The following is a 12234-nucleotide window of genomic DNA, read 5'->3' as shown; positions in this document are numbered from 1 at the left end:
GCAGACTGCAATTCGCAGCAGTGGGGCCCAGAAAGCTCAGGCCACCCGGTGGTGCGGATTCCAATCCCCAGCTGCCTAGTTGTACCTGGCTGGACACAAAAATGGGGCAAAGCCTACGTCATTTGTTTTCTAATTATTTCATGAAATTCATGAAATAATAAAAAAAGGGCTTCCCTTTATTTTTGGTTCCCAGCCGGGTACAAATAGGCAACTGGGGGTTGGGGGCAGCCGTACCTGCCTGCTGTACCTGGCTAGCATACAAAAATATGGCGAAGCCCACATAATTTTTTCAGGGGGCAAAAAACTTCTGCATACAGTCCTGGATGGAGTATGCTGAGCCTTGTAGTTCTGCAGCTGCTGTCTGTCTGTATGGAGAAGAGCAGACAGCAGCTGCAGAACTACAAGGCTCAGCATACTCCATCCAGGACTGTATTCAGAAGTTTTTTGCCTACCAAAAAAATGAGGTGGGCTTCGCCATATTTTTGTATGCTAGCCAGGTACAGCTGGCAGCCACGGGCTGCCTCCAACCCCCAGTTGCCTATTTGTACCCGGCTGGGAACCAAAAATATAGGGAAGCCCGTTTTTTTTTTAATTATTTCACTTATTTCATGAAATAATTAAAAAACAAATGACGTGCGCTTCGCCCTATTTTTGTGTCCAGCCGGGTACAACTAGGCAGCTGGGGATTGGAATCCGCAGCACAGGTTAGCCCGAGGTTTGTGGGCGCCTCTGCTGCGGATTTCAGTCCGCAGCCGTCCCAGAAAATGGCGCTCTCATAGAAGCGCCATCATCTGGCGCTGTATCCAACTCTTCCAACAGCCCTGGAGCCGGGTGGCTTGTTGGGTAATCATGAGTTAATACTGGCTTTGTTTTACCAGCCAGTATTAAGCCAGAGATTCTTAATGTCAGGCACGTTTGACCCGGCCATTAAGAATCTCCAATAAAGGGTTAAAAAAAAGACACCACACAGAGAAAAAATACTTTAATAGAAATAAATACACAGACACATTAGAGACTCCATCTTTATTACCCCCTTTCAGCCCTCCACGATCCTGCTCTTCTGTCTTCTTTCTTTCTAGTGTAGTAGTAGTGACGATTGTAGTGAGGATGAGATTCACCAGCTCATCACTTGGGGCTGGGGAACCTCCATCCTCACTACAATGCTCACTACAATCGGGAAGCAGCGTGCAGCCTTCACTCCGTGAGTGATCAGTGCTGGCTGTCAGCGGTAACAGCGGTAACGCTGACAGACGCGTTACCATAGCAACGGTGCTCTCGGAGCCGCGGTTAGCGGTGACGTCACCGCTAACTGCGTTGCTATGGCAACGGTGATCTCCTTTAATGACCGGCTGTGTCAGCCGGTCCCTAACGGAACGGGGAGTCGACCGTGTGCTAGAGCATGTCGCCGGTACACGGCGATACACATATGTGCACCGTGTACCGGAGAGATGCACTCGCAGGTCCTACATGACGTGTCATAGTCATGTGACCAGTCTGTAGCCAATGAGATAATAGCCACGTGACTGGTCACATGGCTATTTTGACGTCACGATAGGTCCTGCATCTCTGCTGGCAGTGCAGGTCACCGGGAGGATTCAGCGATCATCGGATGGAATAGCGGCAGGAGACAGAGTGCAGAAGGGATCGCGAGGACCGGTAAGTGTTATGGCAATGTTTATTAACTGTTTGTGTACATTTATAATGCATTTTTATGTGTTTGTGATTGCCTCCCATTATAGCCTATACGTTCGAGTTCGGTTCGTCGAACGTTCGACGAACCGAACTCGAACGGGACCCCGTTCGGCGAACCGACCTCGAGCCGAACCGGGACCAGTTCGCTCATCTCTAGTCAGCACCACAGCCAATTTTGGTCAAGGTGAGTTTATAACAAACTGCAGGCAGGGACGAAGATTTTCTGAAATTTTGGCAACCCCTTTAATGATATGAATGTGAGAAACATTTTCTTTTGTTTTGGAAGACCATTTCCCCTTACAAAAAGTGTTCCTGCAAATGTCAATATAGTCTACACACTTCATGGGTTAATGTTGCTCATGAATTACCTTTACAATGAAGCATTTATGTTCTTTTTATTTTACCTTATGTGACTAAGGTATGTGTCCTAAATCTGAGGTTCTGTTGAACCTGGGGCCTGTAATCGGCATTACTTTTTAAGATGAATGACACACATTAAAGAAGTTGTCCAGTTACCAAAACTGATTTTTTTTTTTCTGATAAATTTTGCTAATATGTGCCCCTCAACACATCTATTATGTTTTTTCAGCAAAATTACCTTTCATTGTGCACTAGCAGCACATGCTCATTGCTGGCTGCAGCTCTGATGGGGTTAATCTCTCCTCTGACTTCCTGTGTTCAGTTCCTACAAGTCCCAGAATTCTTTGTGGCTCTAGGGCCGTGTCTGGCTTATCTAACACACCCACTGTGTCTAATACACCCACTCTGCTCCCACCCAAACCCTCCTCCCTGCCTCTTCCCAGTGGATGTGCACTGAGATCAATTACACAGAGACACTAGCAGCTCTACACAGCCAGGGGAAGAAAGTGTGTGCGCGCGTATATACAGTGTGTGTGTGAATATACAGTGTGTGTGTGTGTGAATATACAGTGTGTGTGTGTATATACAGTGTGTGAGTGTATATACAGTGTGAGTGTATATGTGTGTGTGTATGTCATATATACTCACCTGTCTGCAGGGTCCGGGTGCCATGCTTGCTTCCAGCCCCTGTCCCGGTCCCGCCGCTTTGGCTGTGTGCAGTCTCCCCGGGGCACGCACGAAGCTTGCAGGACCTGGCCGTGGATCACCTGATGCAGTCACCTGACGCATCAGCTGATCGTAGTCTCGCCGGCTTTTTCGTGTCCGGCCGGCTATCAGCTGATCCTGCTGTCAGGGGACTTCATCAGCTGATTACCGGCCGCTCCTGCAGCGTTCAGACGGGATCATACTCCTGTCCAATCGATCGCTCCAGGAGCTGCCGGTAATCACCACAGCACATAAGTGAGTATGTATTTTTTTTTTTTTTTGGCACTGATGCATCAGCTGATTGTAGAATCGGCTTTTATACAATCAGCTGATGTGTGATGGGATTCAGGCACTTGATCCTGACACATCATCTGATCGCTTTGCCTTCCAGCAAACCGATCAGATGATATTGGATCCGGATTGGACGGCGCGGGACCCTAACCCAGGATTACTGCGGAGGGGGGTTTATTTCAATAAAGATGGAGTCACTAATTGTGTTGTGTTTTATTTCTAATAAAAATATTTTTGTGTGTTGTTTTTTTTTTTTTTTTTTTTATCATTACTAGAAATTCATGGTGGCCATGTCTAATATTGGCGTGACACCATGAATTTCGGGCTTAGGGCTAGCTGATAATATACAGCTAGCCCTAACTCCATTATTACCCGGCTAGCCACCCGGCTTCAGGGCAGCTGGAAGAGTTGGATACAGCGCCAGAAGATGGCACTTCTATGAAAGCGCCATTTTCTGGGGTGGCTGCGGACTGCAATTCGCAGTGGGGGTGCCCAGAAAGCTTGGGCACCCTTCACTGTGGATTCCAATCCCCAGCTGCCTAGTTGTACCCGGCTGGACACCAAAATTAGGCGAAGCTCACGTCATTTTTTTTTTAAATTATTTCATGAAATTCATGAAATAATTTAAAAAAAAAAAGGGCTTCTCTATATTTTTGGTTCCCAGCCGGGTACAAATAGGCAGCTGGGGGTTGGGGGCAGCCCGTACCTGCCTGCTGTACCCGGCTAGCATACAAAAATATGGCGAAGCCCATGTCATTTTTTTTTCTTTTTGGGTAAAAAACTGCATACAGTCCTGGATGGAGGATGCTGAGCCTTGTAGTTCTGCAGCTTCTGTCTGCTCTCCTGCATACACTAGTGAATGGAGGATGCTGAGCCTTGTAGTCCTGCACCTGCTGTCTGCTCTCCTGCATACACTAGTGAATGGAGGATGCTGAGCCTTGTAGTCCTGCAGCTGCTGTCTGCTCTCCTGCATACACTAGTGAATGGAGGATGCTGAGCCTTGTAGTTCTGCAGCTGCTGTCTGCTCTCCTGCATACACTAGTGAATGGAGGATGCTGAGCCTTGTAGTTCTGCAGCTGCTGTCTGCTCTCATGCATACACTAGTGAATGGAGGATTCTGAGCCTTGTAGTTCTGCAGCTGCTGTCTGCTCTCCTGCATACACTAGTGAATGGAGGATGCTGAGCCTTGTAGTTCTGCAGCTGCTGTCTGCTCTCCTGCATACAATGAACATTTTGAATAAGGAAATGACATCAGACCTTTTTTTTTTTTTCATCAACAATCTTTAATGGCATTGTGCACTGATTAAAAACGCAGTGAGCAAAAACGCAGCAAAAAACGCACCAAATCGCAGCAAAAACGTGACATGCAGCACCGCAGGTGACAGAGCAGAGCAAGTTGGTGACATGCTGTGCCCTGACACATAGTGTGCTGCATGTCACTGTATCCACTCTGGGACTTGTTGTGCAGGTGACCGGATGCTCCATGTCACTAACTGTCTCCACTGTGGTACTTGTTCTGCAGGTGAGAGTGTATACAGTTGGTACTATGCAGCAGAAATCACAGAGTGGAGACAGATAGTGACATTTAGCATCCGGTCACCTGCACAAGTCCCAGAGTGGATACAGTTAGTGACATGTAGCATCCGGTCACCTGCACAACAAGTCCCAGAGGGGAGACAGATAGTGACATGCAGCACACTATGTGTCAGAGCAGAGCATGTCACTGTCTCCACTCAGGGACTTGTTGTGAAGGTGACCGGATGATACATGTCACTAACTGCACCACTCTGTGATTTCTGCTGCATAAAATAAATGAAAAATATGATATGTACTTGACTGGACGTTTTAATTATACCTGTGTATGAAAATATTAACTGTTTTAATCAATGTCAACTAAAAAAAAAATATTATTAGATAAACAGATAACATTATTAACAGTTAAAGGGGTATTCCCATGTCCAAGATCCACTACTACTATGTAGTAGATGTAATAATAAGAATATTAGCAAATATATTGCATTATAAATGTAGTGTAGCTCTCGTGATAAGCCATGTCACTTACCTCATGGGCAGGGGCATTCCAACGGCCTAGGCATCAATGGCAACGAACAGTATCAACTTTCACTATATGATTGGTTGTAACCATGGATACCTTAGAGTTAATCACTTCCACATCAGGTAAGATACATGGCTAATCATGAGATGTATACTACGTTTCAAATTGCATATATTTGCTAATATTATTATTATAACACCTCATACATATTGAGATAGGATCTTGGTGATGGGAATACCCCAAAACTAAAACAGACAAAGGAAAACAGAGAAATGCTGGACAAGCCAATAGTCACTTCATTTGACTACGTACTTGTCTGTCCTCACAGCACTCACAATACACCAAGTGAGTATTTGACGTTACAGTAATGAACCTGTTATGCTACTGCAAGTCTGCTTTTTTCTAAGTTTCATCCACATTATGAATACACTATATCTGGCCACAAACTACATTTTGATAGAGCGTGGACCGCTAAAGTGAAGTGACCATGTGATTGCATGTATGCAAATTGCATATTTTTAATAACACCCTCTCCTCTCCCAACAACGGAAAATCCTCTGAAGCCGATAACTATGGGGTATTTTAGTGCAGACACCTGCTGGAAAAGACTTATTGGAACATGGCCGTAGTCTGGTATCTGCTAAAGCTGAAAACACATCAGTTTTTTGCTGAGCGGCACAATACGGCGCTTTGCAGAAAAAACGCAACCTTCTTTTTTTTTTGCCGCCAGTTGCGTTTTTTTCCGCATAGACTTACATTAGCGCCGTAGTATTGTGCCGCATGGCCTTGCGTTGCGTCCATTTTTTGCCGAATGCGGCATATTGAGCCCATGCGTCGGTCGGATGGAACGTTGCCTGGCACGTTTTTTTTGTGCGGCGAAAAAAACGCATGACGCCAGATCCGGCGCGATTTTACAATGCAAGCCTATGGACGCCAGATGCGGCGTCCTGCGGCAAAAACTGCATCCGGCGGTCAAATGCGTCAAACGGACAGGCCGCATGGAAAAACGTATGCAACAGATCCGTTTTTTTCGCCGCATCCGTTGCATAGGTTTTTGAGCCACACTGCAAAAACCGGATGTATGAAAGCAGCCTAAGCCATCACATTCCCGCTGAAAATCCTCATCAAATACCATGTGAACAGATCATTACTAGCAATTTTTTATTTTTTTTTGGTGAAGGAAGTCCAGTTCTTAAAATGTCCAGTAATGTAGAATATTTCATGTGGCCCCGGTCAGCTGTATTTGATGCTGGATTATAGAAGTGGTCAGTAGAGGATTGTTCCAAAAAACATACAGATAGGGAATTTAGATTGTGAGCCCCAATGGGGACAGTGTTCCTGATGTATCTAAAGCGCTGCGGAATATGTTAGCGCTATATAAAAATAAAGATTTATTTTTTATTGTTCAGTGTTTGTATACTATTAGCGAAGGTCCCCAAAAACATTAAAGTTGTCAAAACTTGCTGGATCTGCCCACAATGTAACATGTGGGAGAAAAAAAATAGTATTCGGCATGTTGGCCTGTCTAAGTGTTACTATGTATGGGGGAATCCAGAATGATTGCTTTTGGCCGAATGATCCAACGGCCACTTAAATGACCTCATGACGGATAGTAGCGATATTTATGGGTTATCTTCCAATAAGTGCAGGTGCTACAAGGTTTCTGCTTTTCATTTGTGTGGGAGAAGTTGAATGTCTGCTGGTGCGTGCCCACGATGAGTGTTTGCAGCGTTTTGGATGCGGCATTCTTCAGCTGTGTCCAAAACGCTGCATTGTACAGTACAAGCACAGTGGAGGGATTTCTAGAAATCCTGTGCCCGCTGTGCTTGTTTTTTCCGCAGCAAACCCTGATCTGCGGTGCGTCTTTCCAGACTGCAGCATGTCAGTTGTTTATCGCGCATTCGCCTGTGTCTCCTCCGTAGGGAGAACACAAGTGAGAGACTTCAGCGCCCTGAACCCTGATCATGGGCACATACCCTTAGGCTCGTGTACACAGAACACCCTACATACAGCCCGGTGTGCCCATCATTCCCTTTTTCTTTGTGTGCCTTTTCTATTCTGATCACCACCACCTATATATACCTCTGTAGGAGCCCTGACTTAAGGCCGCTTTACACGCAGCGAAATCACTAACGAGATATCACTGGGGTCACGGAATTTGTGACGCACATCCGGCCTCGTTAGCAACGTCGTTGACACTTACAAGCGACCGCTAACGATCCCAAATACTCACCAAATCATTGATTGATTGTTGACACGTCGTTCATTTTCCAAATATCGTTGCTCATTTGGTTGTTCGTCGTTCCATCGCTACGTGTGACACCCCGGGACCGACGAACAACACCGTCCCTGCGTCCTCTGGTAACGAGGTGGGCGTGACTTTCATGCGGCTGCTCTTTGCCCCTCCGCTTCTATTGGACGGCTGCCGTGTGACGCCGCACGAACCGCCCCCTTAGAAAGGACGTTGTTCGCCATCCACAGCGACGTCGTTAGGAAGGTAAGTTCGTGTGACGCGTTCCTGCGATATTGTTCGCTACAGGCAGCGATTTGCCTGTGACGCACGAACGATGGGGGTGGGTGCTATCCCTAGCGACATGCGATGTCGCAGCGTGTAAAGCAACCTTTACTATGACCATACCACCTCCCCAGAGAAGTACCAATCTTGGTGTTGGTGTAGCAATGTGCCAAATCACAAATTCCCGCAGTGCTCCGCTATATGTATCTGCTTCTGCTTCCGGACCTTGTGTTCTTTTCTCTCGCCTGCTGATATCTGAACATTTCTGTGAATGGCCACCGGATGGAAAGCTCCAGCCTTGATGATATACAATCAGGTCAGAGCATGATTGGAGCAGAGAAGGGGGTCAGCGTCTGCCTGCTGCGCTCTGGTCCAGCCTCAGAGTAGTAATTGCTTTCAGTCCTCACCACACTATATGGTCACGGTCTGGAAGTAGTAGACGTCTTAGGCTGCTTTCACACATCCAGTTTTGCAGTGCGGCTCGAAAACCTATGCAACGGATGCGGCGAAAAAAACAGATCCGTTGCATAAGTTTTTCCATGCGGCCCGTCCGTTTTTTGACAGATGCGGCTTGATACTGAGCATCCGCAGTGCAAAAAAACGCATCCGGCGTCCATAGGCTTGCATTGTAAATCTCGCCGGATCCAGCGTGATGCGTTTTTTTCGCCGCACAAAAAAAGTGCCAGGCAACGTTCCATCATGGGCTAAATATGTCGCATCCGGCAAAAAACGGACGCAACGCAAGGCCATGCGGCCCAATACGGCGCTAATGCAAGTCTATGCAGAAAAAAACTCAACCGGCGGCAAAAAAAAAAAGGTTGCGTTTTTTCTGCAAAGCGCCGTATTGTGCCGCACAGCAAAAACCGGATCTGTGAAAGCAGCCTTAGCACCAGCTGACAGGCAATCCTTACAGGAAAGCCGTTCCTTTGTTTTCATCGCAATGCTTTATACATTTACAGATCCGTTTCCACATGGACCTGCACCAGGTGAGTCCCACCTTCACCTTCACCTTGATTTTTAGGTCTTTATGGCTATCAGGACTCTGATGCTAATCTCTGAATTATGGCAAATGGCTAATTTTCAGTAGAAATTAGCAACCGGCCAAACGTAAAAGGGGTTGTCTACCGCTTTACAGCCTTTACTTAAAGCACCGCTCCAGTGTTTTATTTCAGCATGCGAGTGGCGCTTAAAACCCCTGTTGTGTATTTTATCGGCGATACTCCGGACCCGCAGCGCTATCTTGTGACAATCACGTCTGGAAGTTAGAAGTTACGTCACAAGCTCTCAATCTAACTCTATGAATGCCAGAACGAGGGTCTCATACACTTGTATTGAGTTGTGACCTCCAGATTACTCCATGAAACATTAGCGAAGCTGGCAGGTCACAAACTACAGAAAACCACTGATGGAAGATGAAGACGCTGTAAGGTGAGTATAAGACCAGGAGCCGGGCACTTAAAGGGAACCTGTCACCAGATTTGGTGACTATAAGCTGCGGCCACCACCAGTGGGCTCTTATATACAGCATTCTAACATACTGTATATAAGAGCCCAGGCCACTGTGTAGAACATAAACATGACTTTATAATACTTACCTAAGGGGCGATGCAGACTGGTCAGATGACCGTCTCCATTCTCCGGGTGCAGCGCCTCCTCTTTTGGCCATCTTTGTCCTCCTTCTTCTGAAGCCTGGGTGCTTAATGCGTCCTACGTCATCCACACAGGCTAACATTGAGGTCCTCTGTAAAATCTGAGAACACCATTAACCCTGCAATGGATTCGGCAAAACAAATCTTTCCCAATTTTGGCTCCTGACATGGGAGTTGTTTTACTAGTACATAACTTCACTAGTGTATGCATGAGAGCAGACAGCAGCTGCAGAACTACAAGGCTCAGCATCCTCCATTCACTAGTGTATGCAGGAGAGCAGACAGCAGCTGCAGAACTACAAGGCTCAGCATACTCCATTCACTAGTGTATGCAGGAGAGCAGACAGCAGCTGCAGAACTACAAGGCTCAGCATACTCCATCCCGGACTGTATGCAGTTTTTTGCCAAAAAAGAGAAAAAAAAAATGACGTGGGCTTCGCCATATTTTGTATGCTAGCCGGGTACAGCAGGCAGGTACGGGCTGCCCCCAACCCCCAGCTGCCTATTTGTACCCGGCTGGGAACCAAAAATATAGAGAAGCCCTTTTTTTTTTTAATTATTTCATGAATTTCATGAAATAATTTTAAAAAAAATGACGTGAGCTTCGCCTAATTTTGGTGTCCAGCCGGGTACAACTAGGCAGCTGGGGAATGGAATCCACAGTGAAGGGTGCTCAAGCTTTCTGGGCACCCCCACTGTGAATTGCAGTCCGCAACCTCCCCAGAAAATGGCGCTTTCATAGAAGCGCCATCTTCTGGCGCTGTATCCAACTCTTCCAGCTGCCCTGATGCCGGGTGGCTAGCCGGGTAATAATGGAGTTAGGGCTAGCTGTATATTATCAGCTAGCCCTAAGCCCGAAATTCATGGTGTCACGCCAATATTAGACATGGCCACCATGAATTTCTAGTAATGATAAAAAAAAAAACACAACACACAAAAATATTTTTATTAGAAATAAAACACAACACAATTAGTGACTCCATCTTTATTGAAATAAACCCCCCTCCGCAGTAATCCTGGGTTAGGGTCCCGCGCCGTCCAATCCGGATCCAATATCATCTGATCGGGTTGCTGGAAGGCAAAGCACTCAGATGATGTGTCAGGATCAAGTGCCTGAATCCCATCACACATCAGCTGATTGTATAAAAGCCGATTATACAATCAGCTGATGCATCAGTAGAAAAAAAAAAAATAAATTTTCACTTATGTGCTGTGCTGATTACCGGCAGCTCCTGGAGTGATCGATTGGACAGGAGTATGATCCTGTCCCATCGCTGCAGGAGCTGCCGGTAATCAGCTGATGAAGTCCCCTGACAGCAGGATCAGCTGATAGCCGGCCGGACACGAAAAAGCCGGCGAGACTACGATCAGCTGATGCGTCAGGTGACTGCATCAGGTGATCCACGGCCAGGTCCTGCAAGCTTCGTGCGTGCCCCGGGGAGACTGCACAAAGCCGAAGCGGCGGGACCGGGACAGGGGCTGGAAGCAAGCATGGCACCCGGACCCTGCAGACAGGTGAGTATGACATACACATACACACTCACTCCGCGTCCGGTCACCTGTGCTGCTGGTGGGAGTATATGATCACACTGCCGACACCGCCCGCTCTCCTGACAGCTGAGCACAGCGGGCGGGTGGACAGTGTGATCACATACTTGCGTGACAGGGGGGATTTCAGTTGGAGAAACCCCCCCTGTACTCCACACTGGCGCCCCGTACCTCCCACAGCTGAATGCTGGTAGCGCGCGCTCTGCCTTCACCGCTCCACACTGGCATCCTCCGGCTCCTCCCCTCGATGCTGGGCTGTGACGTCAGGTAGTCACCGCCCACAGCCCAGTCAATCACTGTGAGTGGCGCCGGCATCCTGTGACGTACCCGTCCAGTTTGAGAGCCCGGAAATGCCGGGACGTCAGAGGATGCAGGCGGCCACAGCTCCAGGGGGTCATGTGACTGGCACTGAGCGTGCAGGATAGCGCCGCTCAGTGCCAGAAATGGAAAGAGAAGCCAATGCAGAAGATGCATATAATGGTAAGTGAGAATCATTGGGGGAAAAAAAAAAATGGGTGAACCACCCCTTTAATATAAAGCTCTTATCAGACCTGGCATGATAAATAGCTTCTGTGACATTCTGGGCAGTAGTGAAATATGGAAGTACTTTGCTTCTGTAATGAATATGCGTACACCGTCATATGACGTAGGTGGTAAATAGCCCTAACGTTCTTTGCAAATACAGCCGATAGTATGTAGAGGGGATGGACTGAGGCTAATTTTGGATCTGAAAGTTTGGTAAATGCGTGGATTGTGCGGTGTGCATGGAAATTTTCACAGATTGAAATAAAATAACCGAAGGGTTATTCCCACGATTATGTTATATGTTATTAAAGTTAACTTGCTGATTGCTGGGGCTCTGACTCCTGGCACCCTCTCCCTTCCACAGAATGGGGTTCTGCAGAGCCACATCTCAATAGAATGAAGGTCGATCATGTGTCCCTCCACTCCAGTCTTTCTCTGTGGAACTGCTAGAGAGTGCAATACTTGCTTTTCTCTGGCAGTTTCAGAGGATAGAGCTGGGGTGCACATGATTAACAATGAATCATGGGAAAATACCTTATAAGTGAGGTTTAGCTTAAAAGAACCTGTCACCAGATTTGAGTTCTAAACCAAAACTAGCACCTTAAGCAGCACCTGTGCTGCATTCTATAGAGGTGCATGATGTTCCCTGACACTCCCTGTGTCCCCACAAATACCTTTATAAAATCTCCTGCCATGTATGCTATTGCTTGGGTCTGGTCCGATGGGCTTCCTATTTTGTGGCTCCTATCTCTCTTTTCGGTGCTAATCGCTGTCCTCCTTTGATGATTGATGTGGATGACGTCTCCGGAGCCATTCATGTAGTCAGGCAAAATCTCACGCCTGCGTAGAAACCTTGCCATCTCGCGCAGGCGCACTTCGCTCTACCCTATTGC

The 12234-nt window shown here is 47.1% G+C and overlaps 1 protein-coding gene across 1 annotated transcript in view; it reads left to right on the top strand.

Moving 5' to 3' along the window:
* Positions 1 to 12234, top strand: part of ASZ1 (ankyrin repeat, SAM and basic leucine zipper domain containing 1) — a 222246-nt gene that overhangs the window by 109461 nt on the left and 100551 nt on the right. The window lies entirely within an intron of this gene.

The sequence above is a fragment of the Anomaloglossus baeobatrachus genome, chromosome 4, assembly GCF_048569485.1.
Source record: "Anomaloglossus baeobatrachus isolate aAnoBae1 chromosome 4, aAnoBae1.hap1, whole genome shotgun sequence".
Classification (NCBI taxonomy): Eukaryota; Metazoa; Chordata; class Amphibia; order Anura; family Aromobatidae; genus Anomaloglossus; species Anomaloglossus baeobatrachus.
Note: the sequence above shows the minus strand (reverse complement) of the source record. Positions and strands in the feature narration are given on the sequence as shown.